This window comes from Pollicipes pollicipes, unplaced genomic scaffold (genome assembly GCF_011947565.3).
Source record: "Pollicipes pollicipes isolate AB1234 unplaced genomic scaffold, Ppol_2.1 Scaffold_6686;HRSCAF=7923_pilon_pilon_pilon, whole genome shotgun sequence".
In the NCBI taxonomy this organism is placed as follows: domain Eukaryota; kingdom Metazoa; phylum Arthropoda; class Thecostraca; order Pollicipedomorpha; family Pollicipedidae; genus Pollicipes; species Pollicipes pollicipes.
This window is the reverse complement of record NW_023596921.1, coordinates 18,432,535-18,441,940: the sequence shown is the minus strand read 5'-3', so window position 1 is coordinate 18,441,940 and position 9,406 is coordinate 18,432,535. Positions and strand designations below refer to the sequence as shown.

General features: G+C 55.7%; 2 pseudogenes; both read left to right on the top strand.

Annotated features, from left to right (window-relative positions):
* The window catches only part of LOC119107994 (ubiquitin-conjugating enzyme E2 H-like), a 13,671-nt pseudogene extending 10,193 nt beyond the window's left edge, over positions 1-3,478 (top strand).
* LOC119107181 (dynamin-like) lies at positions 3,445-6,137 on the top strand (annotated as a pseudogene).
* The last annotated feature ends 3,269 nt before the right edge of the window (positions 6,138-9,406 follow it).

Sequence of the window (9,406 nt, the reverse complement as noted above, 5' to 3'; positions counted from 1 at the left end):
TGTGTCATCTGATTTGTCTTCTCATGCTGAATTCAAATATTAAACCCAATAGTTGAAATTTTCACAATCTTTTAACTAAAACAAATGGCTAAAAACTTATGAAAATTTGAACTGACGGCTTCTAATCACCAAATTTAGTAGAGTAGACGAATCAGGCAACATAAAAGGGCAAAAACGGCCAAAATTGGCATATGAGGTTTTACCCTTGGACGGCAGAATTGTCCAAGATTATACTTTTAATAAACCGCTCATATGCACTATTTTCTGACAAGAGATCGTTTCCGCCCACACGTTGCCCACCGCCTGATGTTAGTTACAGGGTGAATGCCGTGCGGCGTATGGAGACTGCAACGTCCGAAGTTGTTTTTGCCTCGAATGATTGCGAACCAGTGCGCTGATGGATGAAGAGGCCCCAGTGGCTCAAATCAAGATACCCTGCCTTATCAGCTTGATTGCATGCGTTGATATGTGTGTTTATTAATATTAGCATGTTGACCATCAAAAGCCCGAAATAAACAATTGAAATCGAATAAGTGATGCCGTTTCATGCAATGCTAGGACTTACGGACACCGCCGGTCTGCTATCCTGAGTTTTCACTGGACTGTTTTAAGTTGTGTTCCCGCTCCATTGCACGTTCCTGCGTACGCCCCGTCTTGAACGTTCACATCAATATTGTTGCATGTGTTCACCAATCGACTCTGAAGAGAAGATACGCTCCTCAGGGAAACATGAGCTGGCCATATTTATATGAAAATGTTGACCCTGTTTCGATCATCCTTGGTGTTTTAATTATGGGACCCGTCAACATCGACAGAGAACTTCGACAAATCATGCAATGCCCCAGGGCCCATTTCGACATGTGAACGGAGGGGAGAGGTAATCCCCATCGGTGACCCCCCCCCCCTAGGAAACTGCAAAACCCCACCCAAGTAAAAATTAATTTGCTGTGACCTCAAGCCTGACCAGGTCTTTGAAACGGTCAAGACAGAGACTGTGAGGAAACGGACCTCATAGTCGCAGTGAATGTTGGCGTTCTGTATGGCGCGAAGCATTCGAAGGAGAGGCAGCTGTTCTTAAAGGAGAAAAAAGAAAGCTGAAAATGAGAAAGAGGCTGCTTTTAGAACGTCAGAAGATGCAACGTCACTCAGCCCGAATTTGGCTGGCGTAGATGCGTGCCGAAATTTGGACAAAACTTTGATAACAGGGGCTCTTTATACCTGAGACGGTTTTGCTGGATCTCGTTCTGATTGGGTTCGTTTCATAAATAGCTGCGTGCGCAAGCAGCATAAGATAGGCCGCGTAAAAATGCCGTGAATCCAGTTGGACGGTCAACGCAAAATATGTCGTTCCATGCATGACAAACGTGACTCTGGCGACGCGTCTAAATCCACTTCAGTGATTGCTGAATGGCCAAGACATATCTCTGGACCGCTTTCAAAGTCGTGCAGTGTGGAATGGTGACGCTGGGATGCATAGTTTACAAAGTGAGCCCGTTTTTTTGTAATCCGGCATGCGAATGATCCCGTTTAAAGTTCGAACCAAGGTCTGTGCTCGGTTCTCGGTGATTATCACCACGCCTTATTTGCATACCCGGTATTCTAAGCCAGTTATGTTGTTTGTGCACGTACTACGTATGTTGCAGTCTATTCTGGCGTCGTTGTATTTACGGCCATCTTCCCACTACGAAGAAGATTCGATGCTACAAAGCGGCAGTCTGATCCACAATTCCGTTAGTCAACTACTCACCGCTGCATCTCCGATAGCGTCAAGTATCACTGAATAATTGCAACTACATACAATCTCCGCGATCGTCGTCGACCTGTGATCCTATATTTCGTGCACTGGCGCTTTTCACGTAAATCGGCGTACTACAAATGAGATCCCAAGCTTCATCGCTTCCCCCGCAACACGTAATATCCTTGCCACGGCCTGACTACCGCTGAAGTTGTGTCACTCATGTATACGGTTGATGGTAACCACACGTGCTTGAAAACAGCCCTTTCCATCAGCACAAGGCGCTCATCAGTCAACATACGAGTTGTCAGCACGCATTTGCACCCATGATGTCCGTACATGCGTGCTGCGAAAATTCCGGGCTCTCATTGTCCTTTGTTTGAAGTGCACATGCATCAAAAAGAAAAGAGGACAATTAGGTAGAACATACAGACAGACGTAGGTTTTCATGAGTAGTACATCACATGACAGCTCCGTTTGAACAAGGAACCAGTACAGACATGCTGTGCACCTCCATACTGTAGATGACCGCGTCCTGCCGTCCGATGTCTGAACTTAGCCATAACAAAAATCAGTTGGTTCTAACTAAAAACAAACTGGAAAATGAAAGTTGTTTGCAACTCTTCGTATGATAGCAAAGCTGGCAAAATACGCAGATTTTGCTTTTATATTGACTGTTTCGGCTGGCAAACCCCCAGCACTACCTCCAGTGTTTTAATGTTTTACAATAGATCCTGCAATTCCTCTGACCGTTACCCTTTAGCCAAATCAGCACACTGTAACATGACTGGCGCTGACGGCTTATTCAATGTAGTCATGCCATACCTGCTTTGTGCATTTCATTTCTCATCTAGTTTCTGGAAGCTCCTAGCTTTTCTGTTGTAATTTAAGGAAAAATGAGCATGAGTAAGAAAGTGGGCCGCTGAAATAAAGTGAGCCCAGAGATGCATCCATTTTTATGGAGTAGACGTTTTCACTAGGGACCATTCGTCAATTCCAGCGCATTCCCTTCCTTACGAAGCTTGGCAGCGCATTCGCCTACAAGACTGCACTGCAGACGCGCACACAAACATATCGTTTCACATTCGTATCGTATAAAAATGTATTCGTTTTAAGGTATTACTTGCATGTAGTCAGTTTTGCTGGCGGTAGGGGCCCGCCACCGTCAGGGGGGCCCACGCCGTTTGTTGGGTCTCTGCAAAGCTGTTTTTCCGTACATCCGAAAATGCGGTCCCCCGTCACTGACCCTCTCATGCAGTCATGTACTCTCCCCCGATATTGCAACTGCTGACAGCTGTGCACCGGCTGCTGGCAAATGCTAAGCTTTGATGGCCTCATCATAGATGGCTCTTACCTGACCTCTGCTCACGGACCAGCCAGGTAAAATAAAAAGGGCAATGGTCTATTCCGTGTAATCAAATTTCCATTCCAGAAGCTTTCAGGCTACAACTTGATAATTACTTGACTAGGGAAGAATAAAAAGAGGCACATGTCAGCAGAAGACCCAATAAATCTGGGGCGTAACCATGTTAGTTGCATTGCTTTCAAATAGTGGTCGACACCTTACACGGACAAAGCTCTTGTCTCGTCTGCGCTGTATTTGTATCGTTTGTAACAGGAAAATATTGACCTGCTGTACCAGGCTGAGCCGCCATCGGTAGGAGTTGTCAGAGGTGGTGTGGCGCGTCGCGGGCTGCCGTGTTTTTGTGAACTGGCATGAGTGAGTCATTGTGGCAGATGTGAAGCTCTCCTGTGGTGTGATAGGGTGCTAGAAATATTACTCGAATTTTGAGAGAGAGCGGATTCCGACATTCCAGGGGAACTTGATGCTCATTCATCTGCGAGATCAAGATCTTTCATTTCGCATGTTATGATAATGCTGGGAGTGAGAGCTTAGACGTGAGAAGAAAGCAGCGATCACTCTTTGCGGAGCACAAGGGAAGATCCATCAACCTTATTCAAAATGGCGGGCAATGTGGGCATGGAACATTTGATTGGGATTGTCAATCAGCTGCAGGATGCATTTGCACAAATGGGTGTGTCAATGGAGCTGGACTTACCACAGATTGCAGTTGTTGGTGGACAGAGTGCTGGAAAGTCTTCTGTATTGGAAAACTTTGTTGGACAGGACTTCCTTCCCCGTGGATCTGGTATAGTCACAAGACGTCCACTTGTGCTGCAGCTTCTGCACAGTCCGACTGAGTATGGAGAGTTTCTTCACTGCAAAGGACAAGTGTTTGCAAACTTTGATGACATCCGGAAAGAGATTGAGGCTGAGACTGATCGGCTGACTGGATCCAACAAGGGTATCAGTCCAGTGCCCATCAACCTCAGAGTATATTCACCCCATGTTTTGAACCTGACATTGGTGGATCTGCCAGGCATGACAAGAGTTCCTGTGGGTGACCAGCCCAAGGACATTGAGGAGCAGATCCGAAACATGCTCATGCAGTTTATCTCAAAGCCAAACTGCCTCATTTTGGCAGTCACTCCTGCAAACCAAGACTTGGCAATAAGTGATGCATTAAAGATGGCAAAGGAGGTGGATCCTGATGGGATGCGTACAATTGGTGTCCTGACCAAATTGGACCTCATGGATGATGGGACAGATGCCAAAGACATCCTGGAAAACAGAACCTATCCACTGAGGCGTGGCTATGTGGGTGTTGTCAACCGCAGTCAGAGAGACATAGAGGGACGCAAAGACATCAAGGCAGCTCTTGCAGCAGAGAGGAAGTTCTTCCTCAGTCACCCAGCTACAGGGCGCTTGTGCTGATCGTATGGGTACACCCTACCTGCAGCGGATTCTGAACCAGCAGCTGTCCAACCACATCAAAGAGACTTCTGCCAGCCCTGCGTGACCGGCTCGCAAAAGCCAACTGCCTCAGCATGGAGAAGGAAGTAGAGGAGTACAAACACCTTCAGACCAGATGACCCCCAGCATCAAGACCAAGGCCAATGCTGCAGATGATCCAACAGCTTGCAGGCAGACTTTGATCGGTCGGACTTTGAGGGATCTGGTAAGGAGGGCCGATGGGGCGCATCACACCATCTGAGCTGTCTGGCGGTGCCAGATCAAACCGACTCTTTCATCACGAGAGCGGTTCCCATCGAGATTGTCAAGATGGAGTTCGACGAAAGGAGCTGCGCAAGGAGATCGCGTTCGCCATTCGCAACATCCACGGGCATCCGCGTCGGCCTCTTCACACCGGACATGGCGTTCGAGGCCATTCGTCAAAAGCAGATCGAGCGGCTGAAAGAGCCCAGCATCAAATGTGTGGACTTGGTGGTGCAGGAGCTCACCAACGTGGTGCGCGCCTGCCACTGACAAGATGGCGCGCTACCCACGCTTGCGCGACGAACAGAGCGCATCGTGTGCACGTTCATCCGCGAGCGCGAGGCTGAGGTCAGAAGCAATTATCCTGCTGATCGACTGCGAGCTAGCCTACATGAACACCAACACGAGGACTTCATCGGCTTCGCCAACGCGCAGTCGCAGACGGAGAACGCCAACAAAACGGGCCGGAAGCTGGGCAACCAGGTGATCCGCAAGGGATTCCTGGGCATCAGCAACCTGGGCATCATGCGCGGCGGCTCGCGCGACTACTGGTTCGTGCTGACGTCGGAGAGCCTCAGTGGTTCAAGGATGAGGAGGAGCGCGATAAGAAGTACATGCTGCCGCTGGACAACTGAAGCTGCGCGACGTGGAGAGCGGCTTCATGTCGCGCCGCTCGGCGTTCGCCATCTTCTCGCCCGGCGGCAAGAACGTGTACAAGGACCTGAAGCAGCTGGAGCTCAGCTGTGAGAGCACCGAGGAAATGGACTCGTGGAAGGCGTCGTTCCTGCGCGCCGGCGTCTACCCGGAGAAGGAGACGGCGGCCAACGGCGAGGATGGCGCGTCGGAGCCGACCGCCTCGCTGGACCCGCAGCTCGAGCGCCAGGTGGAGACTATCCGCAACCTGGTCGACAGCTACATGAAGATCGTGACCAAGACCACCGGCGACCTGGTGCCCAAGACCATCATGTACATGATGATCAACCAGAGCAAGACGTTCATAATGGGCGAATTGCTGGCGCACTTGTACGCAGCGGCGACCAGGCCAGCATGATGGAGGAGTCGGCCGAGGAGGCGGCCCGGCGCGAGGAGATGCTGCGCATGTACCACGCCTGCAAAGAGGCGCTGCGCATCATCAGCAGCGCGTCCATGGCCTGCTCGGCGGCGCCCACCTCGGCTGCCGTCAGCATGGACTGGGTCAATGCCACCAGCAGCGGCCCGTCGCCGGCGGCGGCGCGGCGGGGCCCGCCGGTGCCGGCCGCCAGCCGGCCGCCGCCGGTGCCGGCCTCCAGCCGGCCGGCGCCGGCCGTGCCGTCGCGGCCGGGCGGCCGCCAGGGCCTGCCGCCGCCGCTTGCAGCCGAGCCGGGCCGGCGCGCCGCCGCCGGTGCCCGGCCGGCCCCGCTAGCCGGCGCCGCCCGACCGACCGGCCGGCGGCCCCGGCCCCAGCCCCGCGCCCTAGCTGTGTCCGTGCGTAGTCCGCGGGCGCGCCGTGTCTCACTAGGCGGTCGTTGTTCTGCAGGTTGGTGGCGCCGGAACTGGAGCACGCGCAATGGCTGTCGGAGGCGCAGCGCCGCCGCTTCTGTCCGACGCACCGTTGCTCGTTGTCTTCTGCTTGCTGCCCTAGGCCGTAGAGCAGTTGTAGTGCTCGACGCGAGTCTCCACCCAGCCAGACCGTAGCCGCTCGTACTCTGGCTTTTCTTGTAGCATTTATTTCGAACCCGCTCTTGGACTCCGTCATAGGCCCAACTGCCCACACCGATGGAGTCATATTCCAATACGTTGTTTTGTGTGCGTGTGTTGGTCAGAAAGGGGCTAGAGCACTCGTTTGTCTCGCTGTAACCCTAACGCTCTCAAATTTAAACTGGGAGGGTCATCAGTGGGGGCACCAGTCCTATCCAGTTCTGGCGGTGACGTGTTTGTTTCTCTTGTTCTGATAAACATCAGATAGCTGTGTTATTTCCGCACTTTGAGGCCTTGTGGCGCATGTGTATTGGTTTGGGCAGGAGTTACGGTGCGCTGTACATTCCTCGTGAAGCAGCCTTCCCAAAACCCGTAGGTCCCATTTTTTCCCAAGCCCGGTCTAAAGTAGCTTAGTTGTGGGAACAAGTAACCCGATATCCCCACGTGGCATGATATGCTCGCTGCGGCGACCACCGATGAGGCGCAGACGCATCAGGACGTGCCAACGAGTGCCCCACGAAAAGCCCGACTATCCGGCCGTATGGAAAAGGACGGCATCAACATAAAATGACGACGCGCGGCGGCAGGGCTCCGACCGGCGGGGTCGGCGCGATGACCCCCGTCGCTCCTCGATGTGTCGCAAGTAGCTCAAGCTGTTAGTCGTTATTGCTGTTACGCGGTCGCGTTCGGAAGTCGGCACCTCATGCTTAGAGCTGTTGGGGAGCGGGGGGTTCGTAGGTGCGGCGCAGTACTGGTCCTCGGCCCCTGCCGCTCGCGGCCGCCTGTGTGCCGAGTCCGCCGGCCTCCGCGCGGGCCTGCGTGCGCCCGACAGACGCAGCCCGGCATCGGCCAATCGCGTCACCCTCAGTCCGCTCTTGCTGGACCCGCTCCTGCCCGGATCCTCCCCACCCCCGGCCCGGCCCGGCTGGCACCGTTCCACCGCCGCCGCCGCCGCCCCCGCGACGGCACCGCACTATCCGCACCAGCACTGCCCAGCCGCGTCCTGTCCCGTCGACCCGCATTGCGCCCGGTCTGCGAGGCGGCGGCGGCTGCGGCGCCGCTCGCCTGGTGTGCGCCGGTTGTCGGCCGGGCGCGCCTGAGGAGGCCGGTCGCGCGCCGGACGCGCTGCTACCGTAGGACGCGCTAGTTGGGTGTTGTTGGTCTCACGGTATTTTATCGGTGGCTGGACAATACACCGGCTGTTATGCGACGACCAGTGGCCCCCCGGGGACGTCGCCGCGTCCCGTGTTTCGATTTTTCTCTGCTGTCCATGACACGTTGCCCATGCTAGCGATACGTTATGGATGCGCCATTAACGAACGATTGTTTTGCGCTCAGGATCCGGACGCGGACTGGGACAGGATTTGTTGCAGGTTTCGTGTACGCAATCTCCAGCTGCTTTGTGATATGTCCCCGGTTCGCCCTGGGTTCGTTAAGCGTTTGAGCGTTTATCTGATACTGGACATTGACCCGATTAAATCATCTGAATGTACACCAGGAGATGTAGCATATCTTGTAGGTGCGTCCAAGGAGTGGTAAATAAACTTGTCGTCAAGTGACCAGCTGTCTGCGCAGGCTAGCCTGGATTTGGCACGCAGCCAAGCTGACAGTCGGAGCACATGCCTCTCCAGACGGCCGTCCAGCAATGGTGTGGGATCTCCGGAACACGGCGACGCGCCCCGCCGCGGGGCGGCTGCGGCCGGCGCCGTCCGCCTGTTGCGGCTAGCGGACTGGGCGTTCGCAAGACACCCGGCCGGATGGCGGGACGGGCGACCCTGTTGGCCTGAGCGGGGGCATCGAGCGCCGTCGCCATCTTTGAGTCTCGCAGGACGCAGCCAGGCAATAACCCGCCCAGTCCCATGGGCCCCACCTCCCGACGTCGTCTGCGCCGAGTGCTCTCCACATGTCCCGCGAAGACGTCGGTTCCAAACGTGCTGCACCCACGCCCACGCGACCTTGGCACTCATTACTCGCGCTGTTTACTGACCGCCGTTCCCAGTACGACGGAGCGCACGGCACCACGCGGCGGCGGCACGCCCGGCGGCATCGCCTGGCCGTGGCCTGCGGCCCGCCCGGCCGGGGGCGCGGCTGACCGCGGGCGGTGGACGCGTATGCGTGGCGCGGGCGGCAGCCAGCCCGTCGGCGGCGATCAATGGCGGGTCGGCGCGTCTTCGATCGCCCGCGGCAGAGCCGGGGGGCGGGCACGCCCGCTGCCAGCCCCCGAGCGCTGCCGGCGCGCCCCACCACGCCCGCCCGCCCCCGCGTGGACGTGCCACAACCGCCAAAGAGTGGCGGGGTGGGGGTGGGGGACAGACAGAGCCGCGCAGACACGGACAGGATGAGGTATGGTCGAAACTGGTGCGGGGGAACGTGGCGAATCATTTGAGCTGTGTGGCGGGGTGGCGTTCGATGCTTGGCTGTCGTCGAGACACTTAACGTGCCGGCGCCGTCAGCGCTAGTGCGTGCCGAGTCAAGCGCACTGTCAGGATAAAGCAAATCACACGGCTGGGGATACAGGCTGTGCGCCTGGCAGTGACCATCGCCTAACGCATACGCGGCAGGCACGGCGGGTAGTTTTAACTCGGTTCAGCCAGCCCGGAACAGGGGGAGTATCACTGACCAGTTCTCTACAGTGGATCATCGTGAGGCGCTGCTGTCTTCTAGGGCTTCCATTGACGACAGAGAGCCCGACCGGGCCACTCCTCACCTCCGTGGCGCCAGACTGGCGCAGGCGCCAGGGGCTGCTCGGTTGTGCGGCCTTCGTGACCTTACGGCGATGACTGCCACCATCCTGGATCGATCTCCGGTCAAAAAGGCACCGACACTGGACTCCCTCGCGGCGGCCGGATGACGCCGCGGCGGACAGTGCGAAACGCTGCACTCGTTCGCAGGGGGGCATTTCCCGATTGTCACTGAGTCTTCGGAAGTAGTCTTGG